Source organism: Phocoena phocoena, chromosome 14 (assembly GCF_963924675.1).
Source record: "Phocoena phocoena chromosome 14, mPhoPho1.1, whole genome shotgun sequence".
NCBI classification, from domain to species: domain Eukaryota; kingdom Metazoa; phylum Chordata; class Mammalia; order Artiodactyla; family Phocoenidae; genus Phocoena; species Phocoena phocoena.
In genome coordinates, this window is record NC_089232.1 from 75,576,950 (window position 1) to 75,594,117 (window position 17,168).

The following is a 17,168-nucleotide window of genomic DNA, read 5'->3' on the forward strand; positions in this document are numbered from 1 at the left end:
CAACCCACTGGCTTTCTTACACACTGAGCCCTTGGATATCAGTTGCCATTTATTCCTTAACACAGTGGAAAAATGGTGATTGAATGCGTGTGACTTGGGCAGTTATCTGGGTCTTGGGGACACAATGGAGACAGAAGCGCAATGGTTTGTGCACCTATGGAACTTGTCTGTCTGGAAGGGGAGATAAACTTGAAACAAAAGGACACGTGTTCCAATCTAAAACCCCCACTGTGATAAGTGCAAGGAAGGAAATATACCAAGTGCTATGATGGTGTAAAAAGGGGGATCCAATCCAGTCTGAGTATCATGAAGGCTTCTCTAAGGAAGTGATAGTTGAGGTGATGTTTGAAGAGTGGGAGTGAGTCGGCTCAGGAAATAATTCCAAGAAGAAGCAGTTGCTCCAGCAAAGATTCTGATTTCCAGGAGGAAAGCAATGTGTTCTGAGAGGTGATGGAAATTATGCGGTGTGAATTTAGACTTAGAAGTAGAGTGTTACCTGCTGATGTTGGGTAGTAGGGACCAGACTATTACAGGCTTTGTGGTCAAGATAAGAATTCTGATCCTCAGCCTAAAAACCATGGGAAATCATGAAAGGATTTGAAAAGCTCAGTTTAAGGGACAGTTCGGAGTGGTAAGAGTGAATGTGGGACACCTGTTAGGAGTCTAGAATAGTAGTCAAGATGAAACAAGATGGGAGCTGAGAGAGACTAAGGTGGTGGTGGAAAAAGAATGAAGATAAGTGGACAGAATGGAGAACTCAGTGAGGAGTAACCATGCTTGACGCTAGATTCGACATTTGTGTGATAGTAGGATGCATCCCAAGTAACTCTTGGAGTTTTTGCTTGTACAGTCGAACAGACGTGGGTACCATTTCCTGAGATAAGAACTCCTGGAAGAGGACCAGGTGTAAGGAAAGATTACAGGCCCGTTTTGCACATGTGGATATTGAGATACCGTTGTGCCATTTCTGTGGGGACATAGAGTAGGCATTTGGATACATGAGACTAAAGCTCACAGGAGAGGTCATGGCTGAACATGTGACCTTGACAGTCATTGCTACACTGGTGGGAACTGAAGCCATAGACACGAATGACATTCAGTGAAGTGAAGGGTGATGCTGCTGTCGATGGTCCTGCTCAACACCTGCTACCAAGTGCTAGGTCCCCATCACTGCCTCCTCGAGGCCATTGAGGATGCTTTTCATCCAGTCTCGGCAGGCTTCTCTTCAAATTAAACAGGGGAGAGAGAGAGAGAGAGAGAGAGAGAGAGAGAGAGAGAGTGTGTGTGTGTGTGTGTGTGTGTGTGTGTGTGTGTAGGTGTGTAAGGTTTGTTCTGTGGATCTGGGGTTGGAAAGTCACCATGGACTGTGTTTGAGTTTCATTCTCTAACACTCTAGTCTGCCAATGTTTTCAAAATGGAAGGAGTAGAGTGGCGTTTTCTGGGGTATAATTTATTTCGTTTACTTTTGGCTTTTTATGAAGCTCACACCTTCTTTCTCCAAGATTCCCTACTGCTTGAGACTTTAAACAGTCTGATCTGGTTTCTAATTTTCTCATAATTTCACCACCCACAATTAACTGAATAGCTATATTTTCCTTAATCCAGCAAAGTTTACTAGGAGTCGAACACCTACTCTTTATTTTCCCACCTGTCTTGGCATCTGAACCTAATTCCTCAAATGAATCTACTGGTTACAGCACTACGTGGTGCTGGCTCTCCATCCCCACAGGTGCCCAAACATTCCGTTCTTCTGAGACGGCTCTGTCAGAGGTCTCGATCTTGCCAATGGAATTGTATGGCCCGATTTTCATTGACCTTTAGTTCCTCGGTTGGGTTTGTATTGATGGGGAACACATTTTAAAAACAATCAGGTGGCCTTCCTGACTGTTCTACATGTCTTGAAGAAAAGGTAGTTTTGAAGGGGCCAGAGTGTGCATTTTGGAAAGGTGAGGGTTTCTGCTTGTGGCTGACAGGCTTATGTAAGGCTAAGATTTTATAGTCTGTTTTTGTTGCCTATCATGTTTTAGTTCTAGTGTGGAAAAACATATCTCTTGCTTTGAATTTAATTGCCAATGAATTCGGGGTGAGTGTGTAGTATAATCTGCTGGACTCGTGCCCTGGGGATACCAGAATAAGAAAGATAAGCCATAATCCACACTCTCGAGATGCATATTTGTATAGTAGAGGGGACAGACAGAAAATGACCAAACTCTAAAAGCTGGTTATGATGACAAAGCAACTAACATGGAGAGAATAAAACATTCCACTGGTGATTTTAAAAGCTATATGTTTAAAGGAAGTGGATCTGGTTAGCCTGCAAAAGACAGGCATATTAATAGTTCACCTCACAGGAAAAGATGGCAGTCTCCCCAGACAAATTATGAAAACAGAATATTTATATATCGTGAAGGTAGAATGTGGACTTAAATATGCAGAAGCTTCTTTGCCAGTTAGATTTGTAACAAAAATTAATATTAATGGAATAAGTAATTCCAGAGGATGATGGATGCACAGAGCACACCAGTGTTAGCAAAATCAGTGCAGCATTGAAGTTGGACTTCCAGAGCTGTCTAATGATTAATATCTAAAGAAAATATGAGGCTTCCACAGCTACCAGAGGACAAACATACAACAATTAATTTTAGTGGATCTCAGACCTGTCTTAAATTAACAACCTTTTACTCATGTTCATGTCTTCATTAAATATCATAACGAAATTTACCCCTACATTAAATAGAAAAATCCTAGCTGGTAAACATGACCCAGATATTTGTAAGAATATACTCAGTATTTGTACACCCATTATGTTTTCAGATAACAGGAGAAAAATGCACTACAGTTTTTTCCTCTTGTTAAGGCACTGTCATTTAAGCTTAAACCTGGAGTACTTGAAATAGAATTTAGGTTTACAAGATGAAAGCATGGAGAGAAATGTCAGGTGGCTGTGGAAAACGTGTCTCTCTGAAAAGTAGAAATCTCAAGAAGGAAAAGCCGAGATGGCTTTGCTCTATCCATTTGCTTAGTGAAAGAGCTGCAGCGTAAGTTGTCTAAAGTAGCAGGTACAGTGAATGCTGTCACAAATGGTGTTAATTGTTAAAATAGTGTGAATGCCAGCTACAAGTAGTATCAAAATATATCCAGGATTGTTTTTGATACCTGTACTTTTTGTGGTTGTTGTTCCAAAAACTAGGTTTTTTTTTAAAGATATTTTAAAATTGGAGTATAGTTGATTTACAATATTGTGTTAGTTTCAGGTGTACGGTACAGTGATTCATTTATAAATATACAGACACATATATATTCTTTTCCAGATGATTTTCGCTTATATCGATGCCTGTATTTTTAATGAATACCTGGAGGCAGGGGTGGATGAATTTCTGTTAAAAGCTGTTCATGTGTGTTACATGTGTAACATACATGGTAAATATTTGTTTACAGTCTATGTTTAATGAAACAGGCATTTAAGATGAAGTGAAATCAACAAAAAGGAAATAGATGCATGGATATATGATTCTGAGATTGAAGTGAGTCTTAAATAAATAGAAGGTGTAATGCGAAAAGAAAATAGCATATTTCGAGTTCTGAAGGGACGTGGGTGGTGAAGGTAGCCAATAGGAATTCTGTGTTATCCCAGAGGACATAACCCAGGCTTAGAATTTATAGAGAGGTAAAACTTGGCACTCCACAAGGGAGGAACTCCTCAAGAACTTGAGCAATCTAACATGAAAATGAGCGGCTTCAGGTTAGTGAACTCACAACGGCAGCAGTGTTCATGCGGGTATTGGATTACTGCCTGTCAAGGATGTCATAGAAGGAACTGATTTGTGTGAAAGACTGGGCTAGATCAGCGACTTTCAACGTCTTTTTAAGGATTGGAACTTTTTTCCAAATCATCTCTTACATAAAAGCAGAAAATTTAAAAATAAACAACGAAGTAAGAGGGCTGCTTCGGTGAGTCCCACCCTCTTGGTCTCCTCAACATAACTGCCCCTTGGCATCTCCTCTGAATTCCAAGAGCTTCAACACCCCCTCCTCATTCCATAATATCTAAGGATTTATGGCTCCTTTTGCTTCCAGGATTCCATGATTATGCTGTATATAAATTGTTCTTGTTTGAAATGGTTCGTTAGCTATGTTTCTTTTCTTTTTGCTTTAATTCCTAAAACATATGGAGTTTTACAAATTAGGTTTAGAAATTTTTAGCCCAGAGTTTAGTTTTGAGTTGTCTAAATACACATGTTGACCAGTCAGGATACAGAAATGATGAGTTTTTTCCAAAGGAAGAGTTTTTGAGATCTAGTAATACATGTTTTATATTCAAACTACTTGAAATCAGATTGTATGACAATGAGGAAGTACAGCATTAAGTAACCAGGTCCAATAACTTTGATCAGCTTATATTTAGTGTGTTATGGAATTATGTGTTTCTTTCAACTCTGTCTGGCCACAGAGATCTTTTGAAGCTCACGTGTAGGCAGTTAATCTTGACTGGGTTCACTGATTTATAACAGGGAGAAAAATGCTCTTGTGAATCCAAATAACTTAAACTTGAAAAAAGTTTCAGTCAAGTGATTTTGTCCATAAGCCACTAATAAAATTAAAAAGATGTCAAACAGAGAACAGATATCTTGCAGGGGGTCACTGCTCTGCAGGTGCAAAAACTTGAGTTAACCAGTTCATCAGCTTGGGAGATTTAGCATAATAACAAACCTTAAAAAGATGGGTGCATCAAGCAGATAATGATTTATTCATCAGAATGAAGAAAAATGTGGCACATCTGATTTGAAAAATGAGACTTTAAAAAAATCAGTCTCTCTGGGGTGTATGTATCCTTAGCAGGCCAAATTACAGTCAATTTACAGAAGAGAAAAACATTGACAGGCATATTCATTGCTGCCTTAGTATGGTCGCGAAGAGCTGAAGGCGTTCTGGTTGTGCATCACTTGCAGAGTACATGGATAAAATGTGGTGGGTGTGTTCGCCTTGGCATATGATGAGTAAACTGTTAGAAGCAACATGCTCACTGCAACACAGCGACATGGATGCGTTGTAAAGACATAGAGTTAACACATGGTTGTCTATGGGAGGCATGCAAGGTTAGGAACTGGGAAATGGGAATAAAAGAGAATAAAGACAACAATCGACAATTAGTTATTTTGAAGTGTAAAGCTAGTGGTATGTAGGAGAAATGTCCAAAGTAAAATTTCGAAATGAAGAAATTGATCAAATCTGTGAGGATGGATGGAGACTTCTCAGAGAAGGAAATACTTGGGCTGGCTCTTCAGGCATAGAACAATATGGACAGTTTGGAGAATGTCAATAATTCAGTGTAACTGTAGCATACAATAGGCATTGAAAAGTTGCAGGAGGTGAGGTGAGTGCTACAAGCAGGGTGCAGATCACATATGGTCTGGTACACCCCGTAAGCAACTTGTATTTGATCCCAGAGGAAATGGAACTAATGGAACTTTTAAACAGAGAAAAGAAAAGAATGGATTGAGTAATAGACCACTCAAGAGGCAGGGTACAGACTGGTTTGAAGAGATAGAACTGAGAGAGAAAAATTAGGTGGAATATTTGAAACAACCTATGTAAGAGAAGACAAGTGTCTGAATTAAGGAAGGGACAGTGAGGATGGATGCTAGGAAAAGATGTTGGAAGGTATTAGGGGGAAAAATGATAAGACATTGTGGCTGACTAGATATTATGAGGTGAGAGGAAAAAAATTTAGATTAGCCCCCAAGTTTCTGGCTTGGATGATTGGATGAAAAATCATGTTGTTAAACAAAGGAGGGAATTTAGGAGACAATGGAGGAGTAGACTTAGTTCAGCTTAGTACATGTTGAATTTGAAGCACTCGTGGAGCCATTCAAGCAGTGATATGTAGTAGGTAATTAGATCTGTTTTCAGGAAAGTGATCTCAGCTAGAGATACAAATTTGGGAATTGAGGCAGTGGAAGAGCTGCTGCCCCTGTTTCAGAAACTCAGGGAAAAAATGTAGAAGGAAGAGAAAAAAGGACCAAACATTTTGGAGGGAGGGAGGGAGGGAATGTGTAGAGGAAAGAAGGAGTAAAAGAAGGTATTTAGGATATAATAGAAGAATGAGAGGAAGAGAAGAAATCTGCAAAATAGAAGGAAAACTAGGAGAAGGTGGTGTATTGGAAGTCTAGGGAATTGAGTACTTGATGAATGAGGAGGGAAAGGCTTTCTTGCGTTATGCATATCTATCCATTAGCAAGCCCTGCGGATGACATTCCTGGCGCTCACATCTCCACTGTTCCCCAACGCCATCACTGTCAACCAAGCCCATGCCACCATTAGTTCTCCACTGTGATCCCCTCCTAACTGTTCCCTCGCCTCCACTCTAATCTTACATTTAACCAGAGTACTTTATTTAAAACATAAATTATATCATGTTGCTTCTCTGCTTATAAACCTTCAATCACTTTCCCTTATAAATAGAAAAGAAATTCGTACTTTACCATGGACTACAAGCACCTGCAAAATCTGCCCCCTGCTGGTGTCTCCAGCCCATCTTCTGCTGCTTCCTCCCTTGACCTCCATTGATCTCTATTCTGTTGCTAAGAGACAACAAATCCCTGACCCTCCGCCTTTTCTTTCCCCAGACATTAGTGCGGCTTCTCCATTCTATTGTTTTTAAAACAGTTTTTTACAAAATGTATTTAGTTATTTATTTGGCTGCATCAGGTCTTAGTTGTGACGTGTGGGATCATGAGAGATCTTTTGTTGCGGCACGCAGGCTGCTTTCTAGCTGTGGTGCGCGGGCTCTAGCACGGGCCCCGTGGCACGTGGGATCTTAGTTCCCTGACCAGGGATTTTTTTTTGGTTTTCAGTTTTATAATTTTTACTTCATTCATTTTTTTTAAACATCTTTATTGGAGTATAATTGCTTTACAGGGGTATGTTAGTTTCTGCTTTATAACAAAGTGAATTAACTATACATATATATATCCCCATATCTCCTCCCTCTTGCATCTACCACCTCACCCTCCCTATCCCACCCCTCTAGGTGGTCACAGAGCACCGAGCTGATCTCCCTGTGCTGTGTGGCCGCTTCCCACTAGCTATCTATTTTACATTTGGTAGTGTATATATGTCCATGCCACTCTCTCACTTCGTCCCAGCTTACCCTTCCCCCTCCCCGTTCCCTCAAGTCCCTTCTCTATCTCTGCGTCTTTATTCCTGTCCTGCCCCTAGGTTCTTCAGAACCTTTTTTTTTTTTAGGTTCCATATAAATGTGTTAGCATATGGTATTTATTTTTCTCTTTCTGACTTACTTCAGTCTGTATGACAGTCTCTAGCTCCATCCACCTCATTACAAACAAGTCAATTTCGTTTCTTTTTATGGCTGAGTAATATTCCATTGTATATATGTGCCACATTTTCTTTATCCATTCATCTGTCGATGGACATTTAGGTTGCTTCCATGTCCTGGCTATCGTAAATAGAGCTGCAGTGAACATTGTGGTACATGACTCTTTTTGAATTATGGTTTACTCCGGGTATATGCCCAGTAGTGGGATTGCTGGGTCGTATGGTAGTTCTGTTTTTAGTTTTTTAAGGAACCTCCATACTGTTCTCCATAGTGGCTGTATCAATTGACATTCCCACCAACAGTGCATGAGGGTTCCCTTTTCTCCACACCCTCTCCAGCATTTATTGTTTGTAGTTTTTTTTTTTAATAAATTTATTTATTTACGGCTGCGTTGGGTCTTCGTTGCTGCGTGTGGGCTTTCTCTAGTTGCGGTGAGTTGGGGCTACTCTTTGTTGCAGTGTGCAGGCTTCTCGTTGCGGTGGCATCTCTTGTTGCAGAGCACGGGCTCTAGGCACATGGGCTTCCGTAGTTGTGGCACACAAGCTCAGTAGTTGTAGCTCGCAGGCTCTAGAGTGCAGGCTTCAGTAGTTGTGGCGCATGGGCTTAGTTGCTCCACGGCATGTGGGATCTTCCTGGACCAGGGCTTGAACCCATGTCTCCTGCATTGGCAGGCGGATTCTTAACCACTGCGCCACCAGGGAAGCCCTGTTTGTAGATTTTTTGATGATGGCCATTCTGACCGGTGTGAGGTGATACCTCATTGTAGTTTTGATTTGCATTTCTCTAATGATTAGTGATGTTGACCATCCTGTCATGTGTTTGTTGGCAATCTGTATATCTTCCTTGGAGAAATGTCTATTTAGGTCTTCTGCCCATTTTTTGATTGGGTTGTTTGTTTTTTTGATATTGAGCTGCATGAGCTGCTTGTGTGTTTTGGAGATTAATCCTTTGTCAGTTGCTTTGTTTGCAAAAATTTTCTCCCATTCTGAGGGTTGTCTTTTTGTCTTGTTTATGGCTTCTTTTGCTGTGCAAAAGCTTTTAAGTTTCATTAGGTCCCATTTGTTTATTTTTGTTTTTATTTCCATTTCTCTAGGAGGTGGGTCAAAAAGGATCTTGCTGTGATTTATGTCATAGAGTGTTCTGCCTATGTTTTCCTCTAAGAGTTTTATAGTACCTGGCCTTACATTTAGGTCTTGAATCCATTTTGAGTTTATTTTTCTGTATGGTGTTAGGAAGTGTTCTAATTTCATTCTTTTACATGTAACTGTCCAGTTTTCCCAGCACCACTTATTGAAGAGGCTGTCTTTTCTCCATTGTGTACTCTTGCCTCCTTTATCAAAGATAAGGTGACCATGTGTGCATGGGTTTATCTCCGGGCTTTCTATTCTGTTCCCTTGATCTATATTTCTGTTATTGTGCCAGCACCATACTGTCTTGATTACTGTAGCTTTGTAGTATAGTCTGAGGTCTGGGAGCCTGATTCCTCCAGATCTGTTTTTCTTTCTCAAGATCGCTTTGGCTACTCGGGGTCTTTTGTGTTTCCATACAACTTTTGAAATTTTTTGTTCTAGTTCTGTGAAAAATGCCATTGGTAGTTTGATAGGAATTGCACTGAATCTGCAGATTGCTTTGGGTAGTATAGTTATTTTCACAATGTTGATTCTTCCAGTCCAAGAACATGGTATATCTCTCCATCTGTTTGTATCATCTTTAATTTCTTTCATCAGTGTCATAGTTTTTTGCATACAGGTCTTTTGTCTCCTTAGGTAGGTTTATTCCTAGGTATTTTGTTATTTTTGTTGCAATGGTAAATGGGAGTGTTTCCTTAATTTCTCTTTAAGATTTTTCATGATTAGTGTATAGGAATGCCAGAGATTTCTGTGCATTAATTTTGTATCCTGATACTTTACCAAATTCATTGATTAGCTCTAGTAGTTTTCTGGTAGCATCTTTAGGATTCTCTATGTATAGTATCATGTCATCTGCAAACAGCGACAGTTTTACTACTTCTTTTCTGATTTGGATTCCTTTTATTTCTTTTTCTTCTCTGATTGCTGTGGCTAAAACTTCCAAAACTGTGTTGAATAATAGTGGTGAGAGTGAACAACCTTCTCTTGTTCCTGATCTTAGAGGAAATGGTTTTAGTTTTTCACCATTGAGAATGATGTTGGCTGTGGGTTTGTCATATATGGCCTTTATTATGTTGATGTAAGTTCGCTCTCTGCCTACTTTCTGGAGGGTTTTTATCATAAATGGGTGTTGAATTTTGTTGAAAGCTTTTTCTGCATCTAGTGAGATGATCATATGGTTTTTATCCTTCAATTTGTTCATATGGTTTATCACATTGATTGATTTGCATATATTGAAGAAACCTTGCATTCCTTGGATAAACTCCACTTGATCATGGTGTATGATCCTTTTAATGTGCTGTTGGATTCTGTTTGCCAGGATTTTGTTGAGGATTTTTGCATCTGTGTTCATCAGTGATATTGGCCTGTAGTTTTCTTTCTTTGTGACATCTTTGTCTGCCTGATCAGGGATTGAACCCGTGTCTCCTACATTGGAAGGTGGATTCTTAACCACTGGACCACCAGGGAAGTCCCAGCTTCTCCACTCTTATCTTTAATGACTCGACTCAAATGCCACATGCCCAGAGTAAGCTACTCTGGCCCCTCTGCCCCTCATTACTCTGTGTTCTGTGTCGGAAGTGAAGTGTCCCATGTGAGTGTTTTTTGAGAGCGATAAAGGAGACTTGCAGAGGAAAGACTCACAGCAGGAGGAAAGAACTGGGTCTTTCCCTTTACAGGAGGAGAACTGCTGGCTTCATCTGCACAGACACATCTGTGTAATCACCCTCAAAACGAGTTCTAGAATATATTCTTCACCCCCAAAAGTTCCCTTAAGTCTGTTTTCAACCAACCCCCTCCCTCAGTACCTGCTAACAGAGGTGACTACTTTTTGATTTCTGTTACCAGCCTTTGTGCTTCCCGAGACCTCGTCAGATGTCTTATTGGGAAAAGTGGTGGGAAATCTGGGGCTTGACTGGATTCCAGTCCTTCAGCATAGTCTGCGTGACTATCAAAATTCATCTGGTTTGTCTTTCCCATAGTAAAATACCTCTGCCTCTCCTAGAATACAGGATTGGCAAATGCCACCAGCATAGAAAATAGTCAGCATTTGTCAGCTAGCCCCAGAAAGGACATTTTCTTCTCTGGGAATTTAGCCATTTTTGGTTCTTTGTTATCTGATGTCTTCAAAAACATTATTTTAAATTATTTTTCTATTTTTTCCCTAATTGTTTTAACAAAAATGTTGGGCTACCACATCCTGCTGTACGCCACTTGAAAGTGGAAGTCTGTTTTCTCTCTAAAAGCTGTTTTAAAAATTGCCAACAAGTACTTACTGGACACCTGTTTTATTCTTAACATTGTGCTGAAGGAGTTAGAAAAAGAATCTAAGCTATGATCTTTAACCAAGGTAGCTGACATCCATTTAAGAAGAAAAAACATACAGCGAAACTATTAAAAATCATGACAGTAATGTTGACTATAATGGGGACACATGTAACCTTGATTAAGTGATTCTGTCTTCCAGATCTCAGTTTCCTCGGTTGCAAATGAGAGGTTTGATTGTGATTAGTGGTTATCAAACATTTATGTTAAATGCACTGAGCCACATAATAGAGCTGGCCAGCTGAGTAGCTGCCCAGGATATCCATCTATATGAGGTGTTTAAACAGTAATGGAAATAAAATGAAATGGAGAAAGCGGAATTATCAGAACTCCTCCCGGGAAGAGTACCATATGTGATCTTAGACTAAGCCATTTGGGATATTGGGTGAGATTCCCAAGGAGCATGCTTAAGAAACAACAGATAGAGGATAAACCCTTGTAATGAGGGGGAATCTGGTTTGCCACAGGGCTTTTGTTCTGTTACACTGCAAGCGTGGGCCCCATCCAAGATGCCTGGCATGACAGAGGAGGTTGAACCTCACCACCGGCAGTCCTGTTTTCCTGCCCCCTTCACGTAGTGTTTAGTATTTCTACGTAAATGAACAAATATTTTAAAAACATAGTCTGAATGGGACACACAAGTATTAATGCTGCATGCCTTACCTAGCTCTGCAGCAAATAACTCCTTTATGAATGAAATTTTACATAGAACCCCAGTACATGGAAAGAAGATGAAAGAAAACCCACCCTGTTTAAATTAGATGTAAGCATATGGCACTTTGTTCACTCAGCTTCCCTTTAAACCTGCTGAGAAAACGCTGTCAAATTCTAGTCCGCAGTGGAGTACTGTTTAGAAACTACTGACCTAGGTGATTTTCACGTTTTTTTGGTAGGACTTATCTTCTCTGATTCTATGATAAAGTACAGCCATCTAGAGAATCGTATTGCAATGCCTTATTTCTTAAGTTCTTATATGCCATTCATCAAAATTAATATTTTCACTGGTTCAATAACAACTATTTTGAGAAAAATGGAACACTGACGTGTTAAACATACAATTTTCATTTATATTTTCTCCACCTTTTTAAAAAACTTAACATTCTGAAAGTTTTCTTGAACTTTCAGCTGTGTGTTAAATAATGTGTTTTTATTTCCAAGAACTCGTTCTTGTTCTCTGATGATGACTTTTTAAGAAAATAATAACTGCTCTTGTTTTATGAATGCTCCCTTTTCTTGAGCCTCTCTGATTTGATTCATTAGAGTTCTTTGGGCGTCTGTTTCTCTTTTCTAGATCACCTTCTGTTTGTTTCTCAGTTTTTGCTTCCATTCTATTCCTTGTCTTTTGAAGAGCTGGATCTTTGCAAGTTTCCCAGAAGCCTTGACTGCAATTCATATTTAAGAAGGCATAACCGGGCTGGTTAATATAAGCAGATCTGTGATTTCCTCTGTGGCTTTGGGCCCCCCTGCAGAAGGAGATGGCAGTTCAAATTCTGGGGGTGTTGACTGTCAGGCTTCTTACCTCCACCTCTGCTGGACCTACATGAAGAGAGTCAGCTCTGGGGTACCCACTCTTATGTGGGCACACAAAGTCCTCCCAGGCAGATTGCTGAATTCCTTTGGGAACTTTCCTTAGGTCTTCGCCCCAGGGGAAGACACTGTTGCCATGTGGGGCAGGGTGATTGGAGAGGGGGTGGGATCAGACTGACTCAGCAGAATCCCACAGGTTCTTCGTTCACTGCCTTCTCCCCCCTCTTTCATTCCCTCCACACTTGTTCATTCCAGAACACTGCAGTGAAGAATTACCCATGCGGCAGCCTTCCTCTGATACGTGCTCTGAGCTGTGTGCTCCTACATCCTAGTTTGTTGGGCAGTATGATCCTATTGTCTAGGATTTTTTTTTTTAATGACTGTTACTCCATTATCAGTGCTTTTAATGACTTTTTCCCTTTTGTAATTTACTGCAGTGGCACACTAAAGATGGGGCAGTTGGAAAGCTCCATTCAGGGTGTAGGCAGTAGTGGGTACATTGCCGTAGAGAATTTATAAACAGTAATAAAACCAACCAAAAGAAAGTCTGGTTTTTATTATCACCAAGATCAATGATAAAATGTTCTCCCTACCCCCCTCCCCCAAAAGTATCTTTTAAAAAAATATAAGTTCTAAACAATTGCTTTGGTTATTGTAGAGTTTTAATAAAATATATGTATGTTTCAAATAAGCACATTTTTACTACTATTGTCTAACAGACATTAGATTCTACAGGGAAGTTAATTTGGAAACCTCCCAATTATACAGTTGGTTCCAACACAAATGGACTCTGCTACACATGTTTGTTTCAAGACTAAGTTTGTAAAGTTTTGGAATCATTCAGGCTTGATTTTGGCGTCATTTGTGTTTCCAATTCCTGTGGTACTACATATTCCTGCATTTAAACAGTAGATTGGAAATAAGCATTGACAGGACAGTATTGTGAAGATAAAGGAACAGAACTTGAGTAACCTCCATTGTCTCATTCTATGTGACCATTCAGAGTTTTACTTGTGCTTAAATATAAAACAATGATACACAAACTGTGAGGCGTAACATCTTTGATGGTAAGTGCAAGTTGTAGTTTATGCATGAAATCTTTTATGAAATTACAATAGTATCTTGAAATGGTAGTTTCTCGTTTATAAATTAATTCTTTGTTTTAAGCTATGGAACAAGCCAAGGAAATAGTGATTGTTGCTGAAAGTAATTTTGTCATAAAGGAAAAGGGAGTATGAAAAGACAACCCATTCCAGGTGTCAAATAACACTGTGCATGCCAGTGTTTTATGTCATCTCGCGGGGTTAGAGGAAAGAAGGCAGTAAGCCCATGTGTTTAGGCTGCCATTTTGAACCGGAAGCATAGGTACTATGATCAGAAGTTTAAATCAAAAGGTTAAATGACTTTTCAAAAGCAATGGATGTCGGTAGTAGAACCTGTCTCCCACTCCCATTACTTTTACCCAAAATGGTCTTTGCACTTTGTGCGAGTACTTAGCCTGTGAAGAATATGCACACACGTCCTGCTCTGCCACTTCCTCTGGGCTGAGCATAAGTCCCATTCTTTTTGTTACAACTTCTCAGACAGTTTCAGCCCAGACTCATCCCGACTCACATATATCTTATTCTTCATCTAGCACTTTTCGTATTGTACCTGGGTTTTGCTTCTACTTGGACTACAAGCTCTTTAAGAGTAGGGACCGTATCCTACAGATCACTACATCCCTGGCAGTGCAGAGCCTGTTTACTGTAGGTTCCCAGGGGTGGCTGCTGATGGACATAGTGGTGGTAAGCTTGCTCAGAAGGGCTAGTCCTCCGTGGTGACCTACTCTGAAGATGGATTTTTAAAAAAATGTCCAATTCATTTGGAAACCAGATGAAAAATGAATTCTGAAATCTAAGTGCTTTCTACTTCTTAGTCAAAAGTGAAGTACAATGATGGGGCAGTGAGATTTCCTGCTAGCTTAATTTACACAATGACTCTAAAGGGATTTCCAAAAGTGTGATTACAGATGTTCTGTACTAAGGCAAGGTCACTTGGCATAAGCATGTAGCCTCCTTCAGAGGGACTGCTCTGAAAGATAATACTCATTGGACCTGCTAGTTTTGTTACCTAAATATCCTGAGGTAATACTACTTTCTTAAAGCACTAGATCACACTGAAGGCATTGGTTCAATCTGAATCTCGTTATTAGAGATTAAAGGAGGATTTAATTTGATGAGAGAGTAACAGTTTTTCTCCCTCTCAGTTTAGGAGAAAGTCATTGTTGTAATCAGATACCTTCTGTTCTGAAGGTGAGCACAGTTCAATTCCAGAGAGAGATAGAAAAGGGTGGGGTAGCTGTGGCTGTCAAGAGAGTATTAGCTTATGTCATTAAAATCTGTCCCTCCCCCGCCCTTTTTTAAAATCCAGACAGACAGTTTAACAGGTTGAGGAAGTGGTGGGAGAAGAGATAGCTGTAAAAACTCAGTCTCAAACAAAAAGACCTTTCATTTGGAAAGGTAAGGCTGTGTTTGGATAAAATCACAGTTAAGTCGTGATGGGCTAGAGAGGATAAGCTGAAGCTTGTTTAACAAACACAAATACTAGATATTCAAAAGTGGTACATTTAGAATAAATAAAAGGGAATTATAATTTCAACAGAGGGAAGTGAATACACTTCTGGAACCCATTAGCCTAAGAGGTGGTGCTGGCAAAAATACAAGTAGACTACCAAGAGGTTCGGTTCATTCATGAATGACAGGTATAGTACAATTATTCAGGGAGGCCAGGTTGGTCCCTTCCCTGACCAACCAGGCTGTTGTCGAATGTGGCACCCCAGCCCGCCAGGACTCACTCTTGGAGTCGTCATTACAGACACTCTCCCAGACTGCAGGAACCAAGGGACTGGCCCAGAGGCTCATTTCTGATGTTCTCAAGTTTCATCTTCCTGGGCTGAATATTAACTTTCAGCCTGAAGTGTCTGTCACCAAGTCATCTGTCTTGGTAAATGCTATTGGGGTCCCAGCATCGTGAGGAGGCAATGAATCTTCCCTGTTGACAGTGAGAATGTCCACACCCAGCTGCCATTGCAATTCCTGCTTCCCACAGTGTTTATGACAGTAAATTAGGCTATGGAATGCACCAAAGATTGTTTACATAACCCCTGATACCTGGTATATTTGTCAGCCCCACTCCATGGTCTGTGACTTTTGTAGAGCCGGAGAGTGTTTAAAATATAAGGCTACAGATAATACATAAAATTATCAGAGCCTTGCAAGAACTCACACTAGTTTATATGAACCTTTCCCTCAGATCTCATGTATTTCCTTTCTAACTTTTTCTTTTTAGTCTTCTCATTATCTTTCCATTTTCCTCCCCTTCTTTGTTAGTTTTGACTCCATCCACGAACAGAGTAGTTGGGGCTCCTCCCTTTAAGCTTTTCACTGGATCCTCTGCTTACTTCCCTAAGCAGCCATTTTCTTAGGGAGGTCAGCTACACTGATTGGTTCTGTGTACAGGTGATTTCCGAATCTGTAGATCCCACCCTAACTTTTATCCTAACTCTTTGCCCTGTGTCCGGTTGCCTTCTTCTTAGCTTTATGGTTACAGTTACATTGTAAGTTTAGTCTTTAGCAGAAATTCCTGTGTTATGAGACCTAGTTGCAAAATAGAGAGATTGTTCCATAAAACAATCTCTGTAAAGTGTCATTCCAATCAAAATAGAAACTTTGGGGAAATACTCACTTTGCATGTATTTCTCAAAACACTTTGGGAACTTCTGTGTGTAGGCCTCATTGGTGGTAAATCTGTCCTTTGACTCTGGAATCTGATCTTTTAAAAGAGTCAAAGTTATCTGGTTTAGATTCAGTAAATCTGGTGGTAAATTAACCCTTACAGATTTAGATAGTTCTAGCCCTTATACAAATCTTACTTCTGTCCAGCTAAAATTAATTTTCTTATGCAATTTGTTCCTTTGTATAATTGAGTGGCTACTTGGTTCTCAGAACTACAGAAGAGCTGCTGTTGAGATGAATGATACACAGATACTGTTATTGAAATAAATGCTTGGTGTGGAGGAAATTTTTGGTTCCTTGATTCTAACAATCCATTATATCCATTTTTATGGATTTTGTCAGGTCAGGACTAATTCATGGATTGTGAAATTTTAAATTTGGTGGTCACTTTCTGTGATTGTTTGTTTTAAATGGCATGGAATAAAATAGAAGAGAATGTACATCATATTTTTTCCAGCATTACTGAGATATAATTGAAATAGAAGAGAGTAGAACAGTGTTGAACACACTAGGATTCTGCTCCTGCTTAGGACGATGAAAGCTACAAGATAACATTGCTCCTCCTCTATTAATGACTGTATGATCAACAAAGTAATAATTTTCTTAGGTCCATAACAGAATTGAGGTAACAAAGGAACTAGGTAACCTGAATTTCAGAAGTGCTGGTCTCTCCAAGGAGAAGAAGCAGCACATGGACTGTTTTTCGTCTCTGGCATAACACGGGAAGAAGTGGTTGCTGTAAAAGGCGAGAAGATGAAGGCAGCTAACATTTTGATGGATTCTTATAGGCTGAGCATGGATTCCTGTGATAGCTTAGAATAACTGGGAGCCCCGGACACAAGAGAATTTGCACTTTTCTGCTGGTCTCCAGGTGGGTCCTCAAAAGAAAGACTGGGGACAGGGCAGGAGCCAGGGGATGGGTGCTAAGTGGTAGGGATCAGCTGCTACTGGTACACAGAAATAAAGCACCCCTAACTTCCCTAGATCTTTTTTAATAAATTTATTTATTTATTATTTTTGGCTGCGTTGGGTGTTTGTTGCTGCACGCGGGCTTTCTCTAGTTGCGCGCGCGGGGGC